Consider the following 24766-nt stretch of genomic DNA (forward strand, 5'->3'; position numbering starts at 1 on the left):
TTTACACTCTGAAAAATATGGGGTTATTTTGTTGAGGCATTTGGGTAATTTTTGGAGGGTTATTTTTAGAGTCTTGGGTAGTTTTAACCCAGCTCCTTGGTTCAAATCTACTCACAGCAGGGGCTGACTGGGATACCACATATTATATACTAGTTTGTTTAAATGAAATGAAAATATAGCATAAACACAGGTTCCTTGCCATGTCAGATGATTAAAAGAGATTTATGCTCATATTACCAACCGAGCGCTAAACTGGTAATGTAGGTTGTCTGGAACTGGTTGGTTCTGACCTGCAACTCAGCTGTAACTTTGCAATGGCCCCAATAAGCACACGTGAACATTTCTCAGCGACAAAAGAAAAAAAAATAAGCAAAAGGCTAGAGCGTCACAGCATCACAAACTACTCACAATAATGAACCACAACGCAATGTTTATTGTTCGGATATCACTACGGCTTTATATACAAACAATCAAAACAGAATAAATTAAACAACCCTTCTGAGTGTGATGCTTTATAAATTACAACATGATCAGAGGTAAAAACTATTGATTTAAATTCAGATTCATTCTAGATAACGTTTATTTATTTATCTAGTCATTAAACCATGTTTAATCAATTCATAGACTGTTCTATTTTGACTGCAGCAACTTTCACGAGAAACTATTAAACAGCATGTTAATTTGTTGAGTTGTTGTGTTTTTGCTAAGACTCAGGGTGGGAGAATAGTGATATATATAGTGATATATATATATATATATATAGTTAAAATAAATATAAAAAAAATTAACTTCTTTCTAAAGAAATTAGTGCACTATTTTCTGAAGAATGGAGTTTTATCATTCTGAGTTTATTCAACTCTTGTGAGTATGAATGCATCCTGGTGGAGTTTTAATTCATGTCAAAAATGGTCTTCAAAGTCAAAAAATAGACACTGGTGACCTTCTTAAATGTGTAGGGATTACTATTAATCTGCCCCCTGAAATGTCTTTTGTTGTTTTGGTGATTTATCAACCTCCAACTGCTGCAAACAATTTTTTTGATTCTCTTTGTAAAATTCTTAAACAGTGCGACGGAAAGGAGGTAATACTCATGGGTGATTTTAATCTAAATTGGTTAGACAGAACACGAAGAAAACAACTAAAGGAAAAAAACTGAATGTTTTCAAATGACACAACTGGTAGAAAAGGCAAAACAGATAAACAAAGTCTATTAGATTTAATTTTTACAAATAACCAGAGAGAATAAATAAAATATATAATCTAATAACAGGACTGTCAGATCAAAATCTAACCCTTGTAGCGAAAAAATTGACTAAAGCCTGTTATAGGCTACAAAATCTAATTTTACAAAATCTAAGTAAAGCATGTATAGCATTTATTCCAAAACAAGGCCTACTGAATGTTGAAAGTGAAATAAGGCAAACAAATTAGGAATCTATTATTGAAAATAAATCATGTGAAGAGGGTTTTCAGAATTTACTGTCTACCCTAAAAAACATATTAATAAAACATTAAAAAGCACTAGTAGAAAACTAAAAACATAACTTACCTTGGTTTACAAGTACTCATTGGTATATGATAAAAAAGTGTGATGGCTCTTTGAAAATGTTCTTAAAATCAGGATTAACTACGGATCGATTAATTTATACAAGTCCAAGGAATAAAGTAATATCTGAAATTAGAAAAGCTAAAGCAAACTTCTTTCTTAAAATTATTGAAAATAGTAAAATAATATAGAAAACTTTTAACAAATTAACTGGAAAAGAAAAGTCGAGAGTAGAGGATATACAGCTTAAAATAAATAGACAATTTATTTATAACTCTGTAGAAATTGCAACTAATTTTAATGAATATTTCTTTAACTCTGTTCAGAAACTTGCTGAACATTTTCCAGTTGTTCATCCATGTTCTAGCCTAAAAAGCAGCCAATATTATTTTTTCTCTGAGTCCCACAGATGAAATAAATGTTTAAAAAATTATTTCCACATTGAATAATAGTAAAGCAAAAGATGTGTATGGCCTTGATACAGCCTTTTAAAAAAGATAAAGATATTTTTGGTTCTCCTTTCACAAAAAATTATAAATCCATAAATGATAGTACTTTTCCCAATGCTTTAAAAATCTGCAATAATAACACCAATATATAAATCAGGTGACAAACAGCAAACTAGCAGTTATCGTCCTAAAAGCATCCTACCAGTTGTATCAAAAGTACTTGAAAAAATTGTAGCAGAGCAACTTATGGCTCATTTAGATGGGAATTCTCTCTTACATCCTATGCAGTTTGGTTTTAGAAAAAAAAACCTTCAACTGAGACAGCTTGCTGTTACTTTTAAGAAACGATAAAAACAAATTCAGATAAAGAGGGTTGGTGGGAGTAGTCTTTCTTGATTTACATAAGACATTTGATACTTTTAACCATGATACTTTAATTAGAAATTAAACAATTACAATCTTTTAAAGCAAACACTAAATTGGATAAATTTGATCGGAGTCACTGTGTTCAGGTTAACAATCTTAAGTCTACTTTTAAACCAATTAAATTAGGAGTGCATCAGGGATCTATTTTAGGACCTTTACTTTTGAGTATTTATATAAATGATTTACAAGCTATATGCATTGACGCCGATTTTTTAATGAACGCTGGTGATGCTATGCTTTACACTTATGGAAAAAAATCCAACAGAAGTTGCTACTAAATTAACAAATGAAATGTGAAATGTATTTAAATGGTTGCAAAATTTAAACCTTACCTTAAATGTTGAAAAGACTGTATCCATGTGTTTCTTAAATAGGTATAAAAATGGAAATGTTTTAGAATTTTTTAAAAATGGGCAAATTATTAAAAATGTCACTGAATTTAAATATTTAGGCATCACATTGAACTCAAACTTTAATTTTAAAACTCGTATATAAAAACTTGCTACCACACTGAGATTGAATCTAAGAAATTTTAAACATATCAGAAATTCTTTAACTTACGATGCCTCTGGTATGTATTTAAATACTATGATTGTTCCAAATTTTTTGTATTATATAACGAGCTGGTCTCAGACATGTAAATCATCTTTTATACCGTTGGAATCATTATACATGAGAACACTTAAAGTACATGATAAAAAGCCTTGGTTGTACCATCACTGCAATATCTTAAAAAAACATAGTCTCTTAAGTTTTGATAATATTATTAAACATTCCAATATCTGTTTTGTTTTTTAAATTATTCACAATCTTTTTGCTCCATCAATAAAAACATTTTTAAATTCCAAATCCAATCAAACATCGCGAGTGTTGGGTTCTATGGTAAGAGGGTAAAGTATTGTCCCTAGACGTAAGAAATCTTTTGGTCAATCCTTTTTTATTTATAAAGCCACAAATCTATGGAATTCTCTTCCAACAGAAATAATCACATGTACAAACTATAAGATGTTTTTACGCCTGACTGGGAGGTGGTTTTTGTCCAATCAAACTTGTACACTGAGTGAGATGTTTTTGAGTTGTTAGTGTTTTAGTTTAAATGCGATTATGCCTGAATGTTTTAAACTGACTTTTTATCTAATTTGATATTATTGTTTTAATTCTAACTTGTGCAGGGACTGGAGGTGGAAATTAGCAATCCTGCTACAACCTGGCACATAGCATCTTTCCTCCTTGAGGTTAATGAAATTTTTGTGCATTGTCCCTGTTAAATAAATAAATTCATTCATTCATTTTGTTATTCTTCTAGTCTTTTATCATAACAGCTAATAAATTGTAAGTTTAACAGAATTGCAGATACAAGCATACTTTCTTGTTGCAAAATATGGTGGATAATTGACAATGCCTAGATAAAATGTGTAGAATTATTAACAATACCCACAGTCTAATTCAGGTTTTCATGTGTGTTTTGTGTTCATAAAAATTTTTGAAATGTATTTGCAGGAAACATGGTATGCCCAAAGCTGAAATAACGGACCAGTCCTGGGTACATGGAAGAGAGACTGAGGAACATACGAAAGCATCTGAGGTACTTGAGAAAGGCACAAGAAGAGAAGGAAGATGTACCAAGCAGGACAGTCATGCCAGGTAATGGGTAGCCTTCATTTTTAAAACAGTAATTTAAAAAAATGCAATCTTAAACCTCATAACTTTAAGATGTCAAGTGAAAATGAGTTTTTTTATTTAGCTCATACTTATTGTATTAGGTAGCCAGCGCCCTTAAATAATGCTTATATAAAAACAATTAGTACAATGTACTTTTTGTGTTCATTTTTTTTTTCAAACCCTTTTGCTGATGTTGAAGTGAAATACAGGTAATGTTTGGGACAAAAAGGTGTCGAGAATTTGTCAGCCAGTGCACACTGGCATTTCAATTGCAACCCAGCAGCTTTCCCACAGAGAACAGTAAGGTATATATATTATCACTCTACTTACGAGCAAAGCTTTGAATTGGGCCACATTGTTATAGGACCAGAAATGTCCCCTTACTAACAACAGCACCAATTTCATTGCAGAGATGAAGAAGGTCTTCCACTATCTAGCCAGTAAAGGAGATGTGAGTTATCGCCTACTTCAACTATCTTTGGGTAAGTGGAGTGTGGCAGAATTTTCTATTGAGTTCAGAACCCTGGCCCCAGAGAGTGGATGGGACTAACGTGCACTGAAAGCAACTTTTCACCTTGACTTGTCCTCTATATCCATCTCTCATTGATGTTAACATTCGAGTAGACCATCGCCTAAGAGAACGACAACAGGCACGAAGTAGAGAGACCAGGTTATTTGACCCTTATGTACCTTATAGCACAATCTGTCAACCCCTTCAACTCAATGATCTTGAGGAACCAATGCATGTGGGGAGAACTAGATTGACCCAGACCTCTTGGTTCAGGACAGGTTAGTCACTGCACCACATCTCTCCAGTTAAAGATAGGGGCACACAGAGAAGTGATATATATATATATATATATATATATATATATATATATATATATATATATATATATATATATATATATATATATACATATATATATATATATATATATATAAGTGCTGTCAAAATTAACGCGTTAACGCATGTAATTAATTTGAAATAATTAACGCGTTAAAAAAAATTAACGCAGTCGTAGTTTTTTTTTTTTACCTGTTGTGGCCATGGACAGACCAGGCAGTTTGCCGCTGGGTCGACGTACTTTGTGGGCCGGGCTGAACATCTTTTTATGATCTGATCGGCCCATAAAACACTGAGCAGACTGTCATGTTTTTCTCCCTTAGTGATTGACGCTCCTGTAAGCTGTCACTCTCTGAAAGTAAGATGTTTCCTTTCCGGACATAGCGGCCATGTGACATAATCTGCAGCCCATTAGTTCTTTTCTTTATTGACATTGGGCTGACCCAATCACAAAAACTTCCATGTTGGGCTCTGTGTAACGTAGAGAGCAGGCACTTGGGTCTTCACTCTGCAGCGGGGCACATATCAATATACTCCTGTCTATTCTATCTAGTTACCTCTCTGTCCATATAAATATACTTTTTTTTAACTTTTAATCTGCACTACGGCCCGCGGCAACTTCCTCCTATGCTGTTTCCTTAACCTGCAAGTCTTTATTTTACAAATTATAAAGAATGTCTGCTTCTCAAGCTCTATGAAGAGTGTCATTCTTGTATTTTAAGATGCACTCGGTCAGAAGACAAGCGCATAAGATATCATGACATTGTTTTTTTTGTTTTGTCAGCATGATGTAGGCTTATAGTGACAATGATATTTATACAATTATTATATATGATGGTTATGATTATTATAATGACATTTATACATGACCAAATTAGTGTGCAACTTAAGCATCTTTTTTTACATTTAGTTTTGTAGTTCGTGCCCAAACAAATATTTGTTTCATTTTTCAATTGTTTAAGTTCATTTGATTGACAATGTAATCTTTTAGCTACATTTGATGTTTCATTGTTGAGTTAAACATTTTTTTTAAGAGTCTCTGACACATTGCTTTTATTATTTAACTGCTTTTATAATATATAACTGTGTGCATTAGCAGGCAGTTTTTGTTTCATTCATTATTTATTAGGCTCCCTCAAAACACACAGGCACCCACTTTTCCAGTGTGGATTATAATTTTATTATAATAATAAAATATTTTTAAGTTTTTAATTTGTCAACTCTCGTTATTTCCTATATATGGCTTTTGTGCTTTTATAGAATGGAAGTTGGTAAACCTATTCAAGGGCGTGCACAGATGGGGAGCATTTTGATTTATGTAGTAGGCCGCTCTGGCCCAAAATGCCATGGCTGATTTTTTTTGTCCCAGTCCAGCCCTGCAATAAGTGCAAATGTTTGTATTCAATACTTTATTATTATTATTATTATAGTTTTCCATTTTCCATATCTGTAATACTTGTATTTTGGAATTTTATTGCAGTCCACTTAGAATTCAACATGGAAATCAATGTTTTCTTTATTGGCATTGCTTGTTTTGAAGTTCAAATGGCATTAACATGCTTGTGTTTTTATTTTTGTAATAAATATGTCAAGCCAGGATCTTGATGGCTTATTGTGGGTATGTTGTTTACATGATGAAATCTGTGTTACAAGTTAATCAAAAATTCTAATAATGAGTTATATTTTTAATTTAAATAGTATTTGTCTTGCGTTTACATTAGTTCTTGGTTTCCCTTGGTTATTACATCACAACCCTTTTATAGACTGGTCCAGATGTTGTAAAGATTTGGGGTACTAACTGCTGTGTTTCTGATTTTTCCTTTTGCCAATCTCTTGAGCCACTGGAAACATTTCTTGGACTTCAGCCAGATTTCTCAAGATCTCCTTCAGCTCACACTATAACCATACCCACCACTGAAGTACGAGTCACACCCAAGCTCAAGCCATTCACTATCAAGTCTCCAGCCCCCTTGCCAGACCTACCTGAGGTTTCTTCATGTCTGTCCCGAGTTCCCATAGAATATATGGATCTCAGTGAAGTCTTCAGTAAGTTTCAGGCTACTTCGTTACCCCCGCATGGTCCTTATGATTGTTCTATTGAGCTTGTACCCGGAGCATGCCCAACTCAAGGAAGATTGTACTCTCGATCCCTGAAAGAACTGCCTTGGAGAAGTACTTGAACGCCCCAGAGAGTGGATTCATTAGCCATTCAACTTCACCTGCAGGAGCAGGCTTTTTTTATTTCTAAGAAAGATGGGAGTCTGCGACCCTGTATTGATTATAGAGATTTGAATCACATCACCATTAAGAATCACTACCCATTACCCCTGTTGAACACTGCTTTTGAGATACTGCAGGGAACCACTATCTTCACGATGTTGGACTTTAGAAATGCCTACTATCTGGTCAAGATCAAGGAAGAAGACGAGTAGAAGACCGCTTTCAACATTCCAACAGGCCACTATGAATATCAGGTAATGCCTTTTGGTCTTGTAAATGCCCCAGCCGTCTTCCAGGCGTTCGTTAATGATGTCCTCAGGGAGATGTTAAACACTTTTTTTTTTCATTTACTTGGATGACATACTAATTTTTTCAAGTAACTATCAAGATCATGTACAACAGGCTGTTCGTTAAGCTGGAGAACAGTGAATATCTCCAAAAATGTCATTTCTTGGGTTCATAGTATCCAAATGTAGCCTTCAGATGGATCCTGGCAAGATCAAGGCAGTACTGGATTGGCCACAACCACATTCAGTTAAGGACGTAAAATGATTTTTGGGGTTTGGCAATTTATATTGGAGATTTGTTAGAGGCTTCAGTTCCATTGCAGAACTCCTCTCTACCCTCACCAAGAAGACTAATAAGCCATTTGTGTGGACTGAGACAACCAGTAAGGCCTTCAACAGACTAAAGCTTCTCTTCACATCTGCCCCTATTTTAGCTCTTCCGGATCCAGAGCTTTCTTTTGTAGTGGAGGTGAATGCTTCTGACATAGGCATAAGAGCAGTCCTTTCTCAAAGAAGTAAGACCGACAACAAGCTTCACCCATGTGCTTATCTTTCTCACAGGCTTACACCAGCACAGAGGAATTACGATATTGGGAATTGCGAGCTTTTGGCAGTCAAGGTTGCATTAAAGGAGTGGAGACACTGGTTAGAGGGAGCAAAAGATCCATTTCTCATCTAGACAGACCACAAGAACCTTACCTACATTAGAGAGGCTAAGAAGTTACACTCCAGGCAAGCTCACTGGGCCCTATTCTTTAACTTTTTTGACTTTACTCTGTCTCATCGCCCAGGCTCAAATAATTCAAAGTCAGATGCACTCTCAAGCCAGCAAAGCCACACCAGAACTCATTATACCTACCTCCAGAGTGGTTAGTGCAATCCAGTGGGGAATTAAAGAGACTGTCAGCAAAAGCACAGCCACAAACAGCACCAGGTAAATGCCCTCTAGAGCGTCTCTTTGTACCCAACCATCTCCGCTCTGAAGTGTTGCAGTAGGCTAATGCTTTCCTCCAATGGGGTCACCCTGGGGCTACTAAAACGCACAAGCTAATCCAGAGAAAATTTTGGCAACAAAAGCTGCAAAAGGATGTCAGGAACTATGTAGCTGCTTGCTCTATTTGTGCACAAAAGTAACCAAGAACCCGACCTCAAGGCCTGCTGCACCCACTGTCTAATTCTAAACACCCATGGACGCACAAATCACTGGACTTTGTTATGGGCCTAACACAGTCCAAAGGTATCTATTGAAAAACAACTAGCTACAATGGGTGCTAAGGGGTTGTAGCTTTAAAGTGATGTACAGTTTTTTCAAGATTACTCATGTCCTTTTTGGTGTAATCTATTCATAAACATTGACATATAAACATAAACATTGACTGGATGTGGTTAGTATATAACAAACGGTTGTGTATTTAACAAAAACAAGTTTTTTTAAAGTTATTTCACTCAAGTCCAAGTCATGACAGTCAAGTCTTAGTCAAGTCAAGTCTTTTTTGGATATTTGTCAAGCAAGTCTCAAGTCCTAAATTTTGCAACTTAAGTCTAACTCGAGTCAAGTCATGTGACTCAAGTCCTCCATCTCTGAGCCATTACTGCCCGGTGTTCTCCTGATCCTTTAGAGAAGCTAAGTTACTCTTTATAGTTGTTGATACGTTTCACATATGTTTTGTGGTATTTTGTTGTTTGTTTTCTGTTTTGCGCTTTTCTCTCTCTCTCTCTCTCTCTCTCTCTCTCTCTCTCTCTCTCTCTCTCTCTCTCTCTCTCTCTCTCTCTCTCTCTCTCTCTTTCTCGTTGGGGTCCAATCCGTTTCAGGTGTGCTATCATTGGTCGAGTGAGCTGTCAATCACCTTCGTCACTCAATCGGCGCGCCAATATGGATTGGGTCCGCGCAGTATAAAAGCCGTGCGCTTGCGCTGTTCTGGAGGAGTACTTGGCCTGCCAATCTCCTCACTTGTGTCGGCCGGACTGTTAACTTGTTTGTTTCGCTTGGTTCGTTTGCGAGTGCTGTGTTCTAGTTTTCTCTTTGTTTATATTGATTTATCAGTTAAACTTGTGCTGCTCAGGTTAATGTATAGTGAGAATTTGAACGATCTTTATGAGAATTGGATTACCTGAGATCTTGTTTGCTAATGGCTAACAGTATGTACTTTACGAGAATTCTAGTATTGAGAGCATCTTAGTATAATTTTGTATTAGTTAGTTAATGGAGGCGTTGCCACATGTGTAATTATGTTTGGGAGTTATGAAGTTTAGTTAAGCTACTTGCTGAAGATTACGGTTTTGTTTCTGCATTTTTCTTTGATCAGTCAGTTTAGTGGGTTGGGGTTTAGTTGGGTCGTTTTGTTATATTTATTTCTTTGTTTTGGCAACACTCCTGTTTTCTTTATTTATTTTGATTATTTAAAATTACATTTATCTTCCATCTCATATTCATTGTTTGACATTATCCATTAATAAATAGTTACTTTTTGTTTCACTTATCAAGCGGTTGTGTCTTCTCCTCAATCACCCAGCATCAATAGACTCACTGATTGTTACGTATCATCCCTTTAATTATTTAACATCTTAAACAAGTAACGCGTATCATCCTTTTAATTATTTAACATCTTAAACACGTAACGTAATTTTTTGACCCTTGTGTCTGATTTTTTGCCTGTTTACTGCGTTGTATGCAAACTCACATTCAGTCAGTGGAAGTAAAGGTCTCATTGCCTAGGATGTCAATCAAATTAATCAAGCTCAAGCCACGAATAAAATAATAGGCTATTTTATTATTTTAAGATTTTAGACGATGGGTTAGTAATAATATCATAGATGGTTAATTATATTTAAGTCAATGATACAAGTAAAATAAATAAAATAAATAATAAGCCAAATATGTTTGTAAGAATGTGGTGGGCCAGTGAAAGCAGCTGTAGTGTATACCGTTTAATAATCTATTTAAATGATTTTATAAATAAAGAAATAAAAAAGCTGCATTAATTCCCGCCCTCTCGTGGTATGTACGCACAGTGCGTACAGCCGCACAGCTGCAGGTGCCACTGATCTGTAGGATATCTGTAAAAGCGCAATCAGAGCCAATGTTATGTAGAAGTAGTGTTGCCTAAACAGCTATTAAATTTAGAATAAAATTAAAACCTAAACACAAATAGTTGCATTTTTCATTTGCTAAAAATATAAGGAAAAAAAATTTAAATAAAAATGTGTTTGTATCTTGTTTAAAAAAAAAAAACATGCTTAGACTATTTCAGCTTAACAACTATATGCTGCCAATAGGCCATTAATAAATATTATTTTACTTTGTATTGTATTTAATGTATATTTTACAATAAAAACTAAAAATAGCATGTATCACTGTCATTAAAAACAAGTAATTCATAATACATCATAACTGTAGACCTGCAGTGTGTATACTGTATACAGGGGGTGTTGGTCAATAGCCTACAGCACATAATTTAATTAATATTTCAGAGGGAGATTATGTTAGCCTAATTTGAGAGATTTAAAAGCTGGTATACATATAACCCAAAGCAAGTTCATATTGTAAATATTTCTTTAACAATACTAATCAAAAAGTAATTTTATTTTACCCCTCGCATATAATCTTAAGAATAATAATATAATCCATTAAGAAATCAGGGCACTCTAGAGCAGCAATACATTGTTATAAAATATATATATATTTTTTTTTTCTAGAAAACCGTTTTCGGAATAATTTGTTTAGTAAGGAACGCAAGAACAGAAACAAAAAAAATATCTGCTCAGAGTGAACTAATTGGATTTTTTATTTTTTTTAAGCCCTGGTTGGCATAATATCTTTCAAATACAATCTCTGCCCTCTTGTCCAAAGCCACGCCTCATAAAAAATTGCAAAAACGTACATTAAAGAATGTAAAGAAGTAACAGAGATCCACTACATCAAGTCATTCACCAGATAAAAAAACTTTAGAGTGCTTTATAATCCTACAGTTCTGAACGAAAAACTGTATTTTTTCTAGTATGTTTTTAGGTATGTAGTTAGCAAGCAAGACTTGTCTACATTCTCTCATCAGTCTCACTCTCTCACACGCTTTGTCCTAAAGCGACTACTGTATGTGTAGTGATTGGCTGGCAGGCTGCAGGAATCACACGTATGACTAAGCCATACTTACATGCTATTTCAGTCCGAATATTCAAAGTAGCATGGTAAACAATATAGGGAGCGCAAAATGTAACTCCAATACTGATTCAGGATTTTAAAAAGTTTAGATTGAGCATTTGTTTTAAGCAATGTCACTTGTGTCCACAAGACCACGGCCTGCTTGAACGAGCATCGGCGGATCTGCGCAAACGGATGCGCAGGTGTTCAAATCTACATTTGCTGATTGACAGTTTGGACTACTTATCAGAATTATGGGAATTATCGGCCTGACGATATTTAATTGGATGAACATTTTTTAGTCTTATGCCTTACCCAGTACATATAAATAAATTTAATGATTTACTTTAATCATTAATAGTGAAATGTGAAGAGACTTTACCCAGCACAAAAATAAAAAATACATAAAATCTGAAGACAATCACCTTATGCACCTTTAAACTCCTAAGCAGCTAACACTGTCAAAGTAATAAAAAAATACATTCCATAAATCTAAGTAAAATCAGATGAAGGATCAGACTTTAAACCATTGCTGCTAATTGTGTCAGTGTAACATAGGCTATAATGTGTGAATGTAATACAATTATTAAATATTGTTTTTGCTTTCAGGTTGTGTGGAACAACTGACGATATTTAACAATTGTGGCAATACAGGTGTGTAGAGCAAAATAATATTAATATTAAATAATAAATAATATGAATGTTATTTAATCTGCAATCAGCATGCCATATGTTATAAAAAATACTCATGCAGCAGCTCCTTTTATTGCAAAAGGGGTTTGCAGACTATATTAACAGCACACAAACGTCAGTGCTCAATTTTGTTTACCCTGTAACATGATATTTTTGTTTTTCCACAGAGGTGGAAAGAGTAATAAAATCTTTTACTCAAGTAAAAGTGCTGTTACTTCCAAAAAATGTAAAAGTTACTTGTCTATAAATCTACTCAAGCAAATGTAAAAATTAACTCATTAAAAATGTACTTATGAGAAAAGAGTAACTATTTCTCAAAAGGGACAAGGTGATATAAATATCCAATTAGTTGTTTTTATTTGAATAAACAAATTTAAAAATTAAAGTATTTTACAGATTATCCTTTTTAACAATTTATCCTTTTTTGAACAACTGCTAAAGAATCAGTGTCCAGAGTTTCAATTTCACTCACAGCTTCTTAATGAATTTTTGATCCAGTTGAACTGAAAAATATCTTTCACACTGGCCAGAGGAAATAGTTATTGTTAGGTTAATAAAAATGTACATACATGTATGATACATTTATGTGATTAGATCTATTTAATCTTTGTTTGTTTCAAAAGAAGATTATGGCTGTATCAATGTTCCCAAACTATATTAATTTTATAATAATATATATTGCACATATTATCTTTAACATAAATATACTTGCAGAGGCTGGATTGAAACATACCTTTTCTCCACAGCACATGAAATAATGTGACTTTTAAGAATAATTTTATTTATCAAAATTCATTATATTTGCATAATATATTGCACAGATTACACCCTACATCCCACATGGGAAAAGTAATTAATGTAAATAAAGACAGAACTGAAAACTCATGTGCAAAGCTGACACTGTTTATCAGAGCACTTTTTCTTTCTGGGCTTTATAAAGAAGAGTTAAATATGGGAATGCCTCTAATTAAATTTACCTTCTGCCCCAAAAGTAATACCATTCTTTCTTTTAAACTGTAATGGCCCTCAGCAACAGAATGATTTCTTGTTATTATTTAACAGACAATTAAAACAACAAAAATGTTTTGCATTTTACATGACACTGTTTCTTTTCAGAGTGTTAAAGTAAAAAAATGAACTTAAAAATAAGAAATCCACTATTTCACTCCTACTATCTATGTGCACCACTGACAAGTCAAATCTACTCCCTCTCTAGTCCTGGTGCTGCTGAGAGATTGAGATGCACCGGCCAAAGTTTGCATACAAAATAATGTAAAAACCCAGCTAAAGAAAGCAGAATCCGGGACATGTTATGCGATTTAGAAATCCTTGCTGAATGCAATTTTTAGGTCCCAAAAAGAGGACATGTCCGGAAAAAGAGGAAGTATTGTCACCCTAAATAATGAGCTGGATCAGTCTATTTAGTAAAAGGCTTTTTTACGCATATCCGTGTGCTCTTCTCAAAGCTAAAGTCAGGGCAAGTGTCTAGCGCATCTTTGTGGGTTTGCAGCAGCAGTCTGTGACGAAAACTATTCTCACGAACACACAGAACCGGGCCGTTGAGGTAAAGTCTTATGTGTGGGATGCTCTGATGTTGAATTAGGTAACAAACTGGATGCACCGCGACATGCCATGACCGAATTGAGGCTCACACGATGTGTGCTACGTCACCATTCGGTGCCTTGTGTTGCTTAGGAGTGTATACAAAACAATGTAAAGATCGCTTGACGTGAAGTAATTAAACCAGTAACGTTAGAGATGTGCCATTGTTGCTTGCGTCAGCGTGTGCTTGTGTGGACGCTGCTGGATAGAATAACTGTAACGGAGTTTAGAGCAAATCGGATTGCTTATATCGTAGATTTTTAACGCAGTCCGATATAGTTTTTTGGACTGATATCGGATGAATTCCTAATATCAATATCGAAAATAAACGAATTTAAACAGCTTGTTTGGTACTGAAGCCATGATCTGTCAGCGTTAATTTAAACAGTATAGTTGCCTAAATTTCATAAAATCAGTAATAGTAAAACTGTGCATATTATTATTACTATAAAAAAAAGTATACTGCCTTAAGTCAGTAACTTAGGCAATAATGCAAAGTAACCTAATACTTGCTTAAATGAAAGGAACAAGAGCGACCAAAAATCAGTCACCAGGTCAAGTGCAATGGGATTAAAATGCCTCCTGAGTTATGACATTAAGCCGCGGGGCCTAAAGCTATACTTTATTGTTTGAGAAGAAACAAAAGCGGAAACTATGAAAACCTGGATGGGGAGAAAGCGATATAGATTATCTGTTCTTCAACAAGAAAAGATCGCAGACACAACACTGTGACGGCCTTTATTATAACTCAGTTCGTGTTTATGATCATTAACAACTAATATTAGTAACAGATTAAAAACTCCTCTCGCTTTAGACTTTACATTTTAGAGCTTGTTCTTGTTGGCGCAATAGGTTTATTCCATGTACGAATCAGAAGATTAAGTAGGATTAAGAGCATGATTTTCCTTCATTGCATCCTTTCCACAAGGTGCTTAATTTATTTATTTATTTATTTATTTAAATGATGGGGACAATATTCGCTGGCAAAATGTTTCTCCCATACCACCAACAAATTATGCCTCTGCATGTACCCAAGTAGCCTACATAAGTTAATTTATATTTTAAGTAAAAATTAAGAAATAACAAAGACCAAATACTTATGCTAAAATATCCATAAAAATGTACTTGTTTGTTTACCTTTCAATAATAAAACAGCACAATGCAGCCTATAATAATGTAGTTAAATATTAAAAACTTTAACTGCTTGAAACAGTATAATAATAATTAAACGTTACATTTTAAAAACTACAAATAGCCTAAAACTACACTTTACTAATCAGTAAAAATATAAATAGTAACTAATAATAAGAAGAACAAAAAAATTTAAGCCTATTAGCAACAATATAAGTCAGATGTTGAAAAAAAAGAGCTTATAACTCTTTCTTTTCTATTCATTTTTTAAATTTATTGTCAGAAAAAAAAAAAAAAAAAATATATATATATATATATATATATATATATATATATATATATATATATATATATATATATATATATATATATATTAGGGATGTAACGGTATTGTAAATACCGTCATACCGCAATATTAATTTTTTTCGATATTACCGTAGTCGCATGACACGGTAAAACTATAGGTCTTCTGAGAAAATTTGCTCAGGCGAATAAAGCGAACGGGAGGTACCGGAAACTACAATTCCCATCAGCCCATGCTTGGCCATAATCCCTTGCGGTCTGTTGTCGCTACAGATCCAGTAATGCGGAAATGGAGTGTGCTGCTAGAAGCGGGGATCAAAAAAAGCTGGAAAACCCTAAAGCGGGTGTTGTCGCCGCGCGCGTACTGAATAGTGGTGTTGTCGCGCGAGTTCTTATCAGCTGTGTTGATGGTATCGCGCGTACTGTAAAGCGGGGACGGAGGGTATATCGTGTCGCGGGGGCACTTTTGATCATTTTGGAAGGGAGCTTTCTATCCAAGACTAAAAAGGGCATGTGCACTGCACAGGTTGAGCCCTGTGTGTGCACGTGCCTGCAAGTTGGGGAATACGTCCCCCAATACGATAATAATCAGTCATGGGGACTGCAGAAACACAGCACACTGTTCAGATTGATGCAGACATGAGATCTCTATCTCACTCATGGTTTGTCTTCTTAAGTGGGGGAAAGACAATGCACAACGTTACCCACTGCTGTCAACCTGGGCCAAGTCATATCTCTCTTGTCCCAGAAACCTCAGTCCCAAATGAGAGGTTTTTTTTCTGTTGCAGGGGACATTGTAAATACCCAGAGATACCAGCTTTTACCAGATTATATTTATATGATAATTTTCCTTTAAACCCATCTCTAAGTGAGTGAGTGATTAAATGTTGAATGTGATGAGTTTTCAACACTACTAAATTGAAACTTTATTTTTTTACATGGTTTAATATTTTTTTGTTATTAAAATTGAAGTTCCTGTTTCAAAGCTTACAGATAGATGACTAATTTGTATGTCATTGACACTTTTGGCACTTTTTTGGAGTATTTTCATAAGTTTTGTTTTTTCCTGTAAATGATTCAATAAATACCGTACCGTGACATTCATACCGAGGTATTACCGTACCGTGAAATTCTGATACCGTTACATCCCTAATATATATATATATATATATAAATAAATAAATATTGACTATCCGGTTAAAGCTAAGACCTTAAGCTAAGACATGCGCGTAACATGTTTTAGCGTGTCACACTATTATAAAGCTCAATGTGGGCCGATGACCACAAGCAAGGAATGACTACTGGAGAGAGGATGACATCAGGTAAGTGAATAATCAACACAAGCACTCTTTTGTGTGTTTAACCCAAAGTTGTATTTTAAAAAGGGCAGAATAATAATAAAAATGTTCACATTAAGCAGATGAATTGCATGTAATTTATTATTAATGTATAGCTTGTGTACTATATATATATATCAATAAAACTCCTACTAACACTTGTTTTCTTTCAGGTTGAACAGTGGAAAGATCAAACTCAACTCAGATAATACACTCCTTTTTCCCCAAATAAAATAATGAACAGGAAAACTTTCAAAATAAATGATCAAATAAGTAAAACAATTCAATAAATGCAAAACAATAAACTGAATTCAGTAAAAAAGAATACAATTTAAAGTTCTGTTCAGTTAAAACACTTCAAATCTCACTTAACTCTGTCATTGACTCAATTCAAATAGATCTTAATTCAACTTCAGTTGATTCAGTTCACTCAGGTTTGTTAATGACTCAGTTCAAATAGATCTTAGTTCTACTTCAGATGATTCAGTTCACTCAGGTTTGTTAATAACTCGGTTTAAATGAACCTTGTTCGAATTCAGTTCGAATGGGTGAATCGACTCAGTTCACTCAGTCCATGCAAGTTCAAGTTCAATTCAGTGAACCGTTGTTCACTGAGAGTCAGTTCAAGCTCGGAAAAAAAGAAGAGTCCTTTACGACAAAAAATCCAAAAAAAGGGAAAAAAACAGGGAAAAGTGTGCATTTGTTTGTCCAATGGGAAAAAATATAGGAACTTTCCTACCAGTTCGCTGCTCTCACATCCTATTTAACACTCACAGATCTGTGGGCGGCTCGCCATTTGCACGTTAAACTGAACTAAGTTAAACTTCATTTAGATAGGTATCTTCATAGATCAGCACTCTCACATTTACTCAGGAAAAGGATAGAAGAAAGGAAAAAGAACCCAGCCAAAGCGATAATGCAACAAAGATCTAAATGAAAAGCAAATCTGCGGCAGTCCGTGAGATCACACCAGCTCTTCTCCTTGAGCCTCTGCCTCGTCCCAGCTTCACTCTGGCGATGACTGCTCTGCGTCACTCAAATGCAGTTTTTCAACTGTATTAGTTGGATTTTATCGACTAAATCTTCTTTAAGGATTCTAACTTAACTCTCACTCTCTCAGTTAAATCGCTCTCTGTTCCAATCCAGACGCGCACTGCCGTTTTTCGTGAGCGCGCTTAATTTTACTCCAAACAAAGTTTCTCTTAAAGGGGCCATCACTAATTTTTGTCAGGGATTACTTTTACTCTCTTGCTTTCATTTATGTATTTTTCCATATCTTCTTGTGTCTGTTAATAGCTTGGGTTACATTTATCAGGGTTATAATGTTTTCAGCAGCACTGGATACACGTTCAGACGGTGTGCTTGTGGCGCAAATGCAGACAAATTTTGCAACCGTGGCCGAGAGAGAATATTTCGCTTTATTTTTCCGCCAAAAGCATTTCATGGAAAGCAGGTTTCTCTACACTGTGTAGCGGCGCATTCTCAACTACCAAATATGTTGCTCCATTTCTCATCAATGTCTTCTATTTATCACTTTCTCTTTTGTATTTGGCCATTTTTGAAAAGACCTCTGAGATACCTGGCTGGCTTGTTGGGCATTTGCGTTCAGAAGATAACATGATCAGAGCTGGCTCCGCATGTCATGGCTGGATAGGTGGTGTGGCAGCTATATATATATATATATATTAGGCTTGGGCGGTATCCACATTTTCATACCGTCAAACCGCCTCCATATTTTACCCCTGTATCCAGTGTTACTGGCGTAATAAAAAAATTATGACGTAAGGCTCAGACAGAGTCACCAAACTGTTGACTTGAGCCTAAACCATTCAGAAACTGAATACCTTCTATGCGACCTTAGGCTCCCGGTCATCTCTCCCGCAATTTATTTATTAATTTACTCCCACACCATAAGAAATCTGGCCAGCTCCCGCGGTACAGCAGCGGGAATGCAGAGAGCTGTAATCGGGCCATAAAAATTAGGCACGATAGGTTCCGAGTACGACAGGTACATTTTGATTGACAGCTTTATAAAGCCTGAACCCGTTTACAGCCCGACATTATTCAAATGTGCTCATGCACACAGCTCTTATAAATTTTTTCAAGAATGAGTCATTTATATGTTTTAACACCATTTATTCATAACAAACGTAGACTATAGGCCACTTGGAAGTTTGAACAAAGAAATAAAATAAGTCCTCTGTAACATCGTAACATCTCAGCACTCTAAATAGGCCTGGGTACATACACTTAGCCTTTAAATTGGCCAACACACCAATGAAAAGAAATATTGCTTAACAAATCAAATTAAAATAAACTCTAAATGATGACGGGTATTTTGGCAATAACGAAATTAAGATAAAGGCTCTGCAAGATTTGTTTCTGCACTTCTCTTCACAATCTGGCATTAAGGCGGCGATGAAATTGAATATTAAAAGAATAATGCCAACATTAGCCTGTATACTCTGTCTACATTATGATTATATGGTTTAATTAATTAATATTTATTTAAATTTTAAAAACCCTTTACTCACCAAGATTAGGGTACGTGTGTTTGTGGAGGAACATTATTAAATCCACTGGCTTTAGCGCAGTCTTGCACTCATGGTGCGTCCAGCAGCACTGAACACTAGGGCTGGGTATCGAGCTCAATACTTTTTAAGCACAGACAGAGTCGACTCGATACTATAGAGTATCTGAAAATTCATTTTCATTTGGTACCAAATTTTGATACCCAAGTGTATAATCTTGTCAACGTCAGTGAGCTAGAAAACCTGTGGCATCCTTAACGTGCCCTGATCAAATGCTGGTGATTGGCTGCAGCTAGGCTGTCTTGAAAATCAATAGTTTATGGGGTTACGCACACTTGCTCAGAGCTTATCAAATGTAAGGCTGTAATGCGTACACCAAGTTACTACACTTTAAAGCATAGCATACATTTAACACAAACGATGTTTAAGCGATCAAAAGTATGGCTACATTATGCAAAGATTGACGGTAACAACGTGCGATGCAATATCTGTAAAAAAAGTTATCGCAACCAAGACTAGCAACACGTCAAATATGATAAAACACCTGACAGTACACAGAATTAATTTACGAGCAGAAATTTGCTCCGTGTTTAACTGCAAAAATATCACGCCGGCGCAGTCATTATCTTCATCCTCTCAGTATTTTCCTGACTCAGGGCTTCCAACAACGAGCCCACCACAAACGTCGTTCTCCGTGACTGATGAGAATAACTGCGCGATGATTGGGGCTCCAAAAGGTAAACAGACATACAAAATTAGTTAACTTTTAGCACTTCTTGCTTGTGTACCGTTAAAGTTAAGGTCCCGATTACACTACCAGTTAAATGTGACCCAATTCCGATTTTTTGCTTAAACTTGTGACAATGTAGTGCTTCTCCGCTGTTTAATGGTGTAGAAGGGAGAGCGTGTGTGGATATTCAGACGTGGGAAGAAACAGCAACAACAACAGAGGAAACGTGGAGGAAGGTGGTCAGTCGCCATTATTTGCTCCCACTAGACCTGAGATCTCTCTCGTACCCACACATTCCTCTGAATGGTGGAGGACATCATACAGCATATAAACCATAAACGCTAGCTGCGATGACAGCCCTTCCCCACCTGCTTCGCCTCAAAATCATTTTAAAGTTGTGTAACGAATATGGCAGACCAGACACATAAATATTTTAAATTTTATTCCACAACCGAGCCAACTTCGCCAGAGAAAACTCGAAACCTGATTCCAAGTTATTTACGACCCAAAGGAATGTGCCATGCGGCATTAAACACAGGAACGACTTACAAAGGACTCTTTAAACTGCTTGTTTAACACTTATGTTTTCATGTAAACTTTACTCTTTTTATGTTTAATCATATGTTTTGCAAAGTTTTCCTTTCTCTTGTATTGTAGCCAGCCAACCACGTGCTCAACAACGGGAGCTCGGACATCACAAACAGACCACAAGTATCACCATTCTCCCAACATCTAAACTGGTGTGAGCTAAGTTCAACCCTAAAGAGAATATAGAAGGGTTATATTTAATTTGATAACGTTTGGTTTGCTTGGTTTGTTCTTACAAACTCCGAGGCTTTCCCATCATTACACCTTCTCACCCTCTTACCTCACGTTACTCTTCCCTATGCTTGTATGAATGTGTTTGTGTTAGGTGTTAGTTTCTGTTAGATTAGACAATAACGTTTAATTTTGTATAAAGAAAGGTGCCAGTGTATATTAACGAATTTAATGTCTTGAACTTTGATCTTGCTACCCTGCTCAAATTTTATGTTGATAGCATCGCTGAACGATTCGTTTGTTCGGATCAAAAGAGTCGATTCATTTAAAGCCCCGTTCAAATAAATCTTCCTCCCGCTAAGCAAGCCTGCTATATAATGTTCCAGAAGGTACGCGAGCATTGAAATCTAAATCATAACTTACAACATTATAACGGCGGGAAAGGTGTGGAAAGAATAACCTTGAGCTAATTTACTACAGTAATAATGGTGTAGGTATGCGAGCACTTTAATCTACATTATAATTTGTCAGATTATTAATGTGGATATGCGTGCAAGTTAATTTACATTATTATTATAATTTGCTACATGTTTATTTGTGGAGAATAAACAAAGCATGAAATATGTAATTTTACAGTTGGGCGAACTTCGTGTTGTAACTTTTATGCTATTAACGCTATTACTGACGTCACTGTCTCCGTTCGGTCGCCTACTGCGTGTGCTTGAAGTTTGGACTCGCTATTTACTCGCAATTTAGATCTTAATCATAAAATTCTTCCTCATTCGCTAAGTCTTTGTCTCTCCTACTTGGGGTGAAAAAACCCGTAGTACATTTATACAAACAAAACTGCTTTAAAACGGTCTGTCCCTCGAGCAACCACCTGTTGTTTGTAGCTTTAGCCTGCTAGCGCCGCTGGTCAGCTAAAGCTACCGACCTCGTTTACCATACACTTTTGACTTACTGGCCTTGCTCTTTACTCCGTAAAATGTTGCTTGTGTCTCTGTCCTTGTGTGCAGGAGAAGCATCGATGGAGGTGTTGGAGCTAGAGCTGGAAGAAGTGGAGTCCCAGATCCGTGCAATTTTGGTGAGGCGGATGCAGCTGCAGGAACAACGGGCGTTGCTTGTTGTGGCTAACGCTAAAGCCGCCTCATCATCTAAGGTACGTGGAAATTACAACCACATCTTTCCCTCTACCTCAACCCCGCGTCCTTCTCTTTCCAGGCCCAGCGCACCCAGGGCGCGGCTCAGCCAGGCGTCGTTTACACCGACACCCGCCTACTACGGCGCCTGAGTGCAGCCTAGTAAGGTGCTTGCCAGACCCCGGGGCAGAACGTCTCCTCCCGTGGTCGAGATCTCCACAGAGAACAATAAGTAACTGTTTGTAACCCCGGTTCTCTGAAACATCGAGTGGAGAGATCCACCTATGGGAAGGCATCCGTGCCTGACCTCAGCAGAAGCATCCAATTGCACTAAGTCTGGCTTAACAGACAGAAGCGCGTGCCCAATGGCAGGTAAAGAACCGCCCCTTTACCTGTGCGCATAAATCATTCTGCACGCGCTGCTATTCTCCAGTGAGCATATTCGCTTCTCGTGCAGCAAGCGGGGCAAACTTGGTGGATCTCTCCACTCAGTGTTTAAAAAAAACAGGGGTTACGAACAGTAACCTATTGTTCCCTTTAATCATCTCATGTTCGAGATCCACCTATGGGAGATATGGACAGCGCCCCGGTTGCCCAATACACTCACAGCAAGGCCTAGCAAGCCAGCGGACGGTCTCCTGAAAGGCGGTGCATGACACGTCACAAAGCATGTGGTAACATGCGTTTGAGGACACCTGAAAACACAATATGCTGGAGCATATATAATATATATGTATACAATATATGTATTTGTACATATAAAATGTATATAATTTGTGTCAGGTGAGGGTATGATAACACTTAGGGACAAAATTTAGCCAAGTTAGACCAACTGGGCTCAAAAAGTTGTAAAAGGCATACTGCACAGGGCTAAGAAGAGCCCACACCTAAGACAGAATGAGCTACCGGAGTCTGAGTAACATCAAGACGGTAGTATCTGACAAATGTATGTGGAGAGGCCCAGCTTGCATCGGCACAAATGTCCTGCAAGAAAACCCCTCTAAATAGAGCCCAAGAAGCAGCCATGTTTCTAGTGGAATGTGCTCTGAGGCCCCCTGGAGGCCGCACTCCCTTAGATTCAAATGCCAGAGAGATGGCTTTCACAAGCCAATGAGAGAGGCGTTGTTTAAAAATGGAATTCCCCCTGTTTGGGGGGGCCCAAGAAATGAAGAGTTGGTCACTTCTTCTAAAAGAGCTGGTCCTGTTGATATAGGCCCGCAGAGCTTGAACAGGACATAAAGCATTAAGCCTCTGATCCTCAGTGGAGGAGAATGGAGGAGGGTGGAAAGCGGAAAGCTCTACCCCCTCACAAGAAAAATTAGGGAAGCATTTTGGCATAAAGGCCGGGTTAGGCCTGAGAGAAACCTTTTCTCCACTGAGGGAGAATTTAATGCACGGGGGGTGAACAGAGAGTGCATGTAGATCACTGACACGTTTAGCTGAAGTCAAGGCCAGCAGCAGAGCTGTCTTGAAAGACAGATGCTTCAGAGAAATAGCCTCTAGGGTCTCAAAAGGAGGGTGAGTCAAAGCATCCAGCTTATCTCTGCCAGCCATGGAGCCCTGGGCCACCTCGGTGCTATCAGGATCAGTCTCAAGCCTTGTTCCTTCACCCTGACTAGGATTGGGGTTATTAGGCAAAGAGGAGGGAACGCATAGAGCAGCACATTGGGCCATGGCTGAGCCAGTGCGTCCACGTCGAGGGGGGCATCCTCGTCCTGTAGCGAGAAGAACATAGGACAATGGGCGTTTTCGCGCGAGGCGAAGAGATCGACGTCTGCCTGGCCGAATCTCTCCCAAAGCAGGCCCACTATTTGAGGATGGAGACGCCACTCCCCATAGAGTGGGTTCCCCCTTGACAAAAAGTCTGCACCCCTGTTCAGAACGCCTGGGACATGCGCCGCCCGTAACGACAGAAAATGTTGCCTGCTCCATACTAAAAGCTTGTGAGCTAAGGCGTGGAGCTTGGAGGATCGCATCCACCCTTGGCGGTGGATATGTGCTACAGCTGTAGTGTTGTCGCACCGCACTAGCACATGATGCCCCTGCAGGTGGGGCAGAAAATGTTTTAGAGCTTTCCACACAGTGAGAAGCTCCAAATAATTTATGTGGGCTGAGTGAAGTGTGTGAGACCTTTCACTATCCTGCCCTCCTGTGTGGCGCCCCACCCTGTAAGCGAGGCATCTGTCGTTACCACTTTGCACATCATGACAGCCCCGAGGGGGCTCCCATGAGCGTAAAACTCTGCGTTCCTCCAGTGGCGCAGCGCTGTTGTGCAAGAGCGCGATACTGACATAAAGGGAGAGATCGCATAACGAGCTGAGATGAAGAGATAAAACCCACTTCATGAACTCATTCTCAAAAGGCTTAGTGGCAGGACATGAATAGCCGAGGCCATGAGACTTTGTAGTCTGAAACATGTACGATACTGTACCCTTGCTCCTTCCCTGAATTCTGAGAGACAATTCAGAAGAGAGAGAATGCACTCTTGCGACAGGCGCGCGCGTATCGTAATTGAATTCAGCTCCAGTCCCAGAAAAGTCACATTTTGGGATGGAGTGAAACTGCTTTTGCTCACATTCACCCGGAAACCGAGGGCTTTGATCTGAGTGAGCACACGGAAAGTATTTTGAATTACTTTCTCTCGCGAATCGTCTATGATCAGCTAATCGTCTATGTATGTCAGGATCTTGAGACCAGCTGTTCTCAGCGGCATAAGCCCTGCCTCCGCACACAGACAGAACGTCCTCAGGCTTAGTGAGAGCCCGAACGGAAGAACTGAACTCGTAGCAAATGCCCTGATAAACGAAACGAAGAAATTTCATGTGCGGAGGATAGATGCTTATGTGGAAGAAAGCATCTTTCAGATCGATTGATGTGAAGCAACCGTTATGATTTACTGAGCGTAATAGAGAACCGTGTGTTAACATTCTGAAGCTGTATTACCTCAAATGTTTGTTCAACACTCT

General features: G+C 37.3%; 1 protein-coding gene and 1 long non-coding RNA gene across 7 annotated transcripts in view; both read right to left on the reverse strand.

The window, feature by feature from the left end:
* pcsk5b (proprotein convertase subtilisin/kexin type 5b) overlaps positions 1–24766 on the reverse strand; it is a 238500-nt gene that overhangs the window by 162439 nt on the left and 51295 nt on the right.
* LOC147842798 (uncharacterized) lies at positions 6507–20950 on the reverse strand. Its single transcript, XR_015498311.1, has 3 exons — positions 20505–20950; positions 8369–9162; positions 6507–8163 (listed from the first exon to the last, which is right to left on the reverse strand). It is a non-coding gene; the product is annotated as an uncharacterized LOC147842798 (long non-coding RNA).

This window comes from Danio rerio, chromosome 8 (assembly GCF_052040795.2).
Source record: "Danio rerio strain M-AB ecotype USA chromosome 8, GRCz13ab, whole genome shotgun sequence".
NCBI classification, from domain to species: Eukaryota; Metazoa; Chordata; class Actinopteri; order Cypriniformes; family Danionidae; genus Danio; species Danio rerio.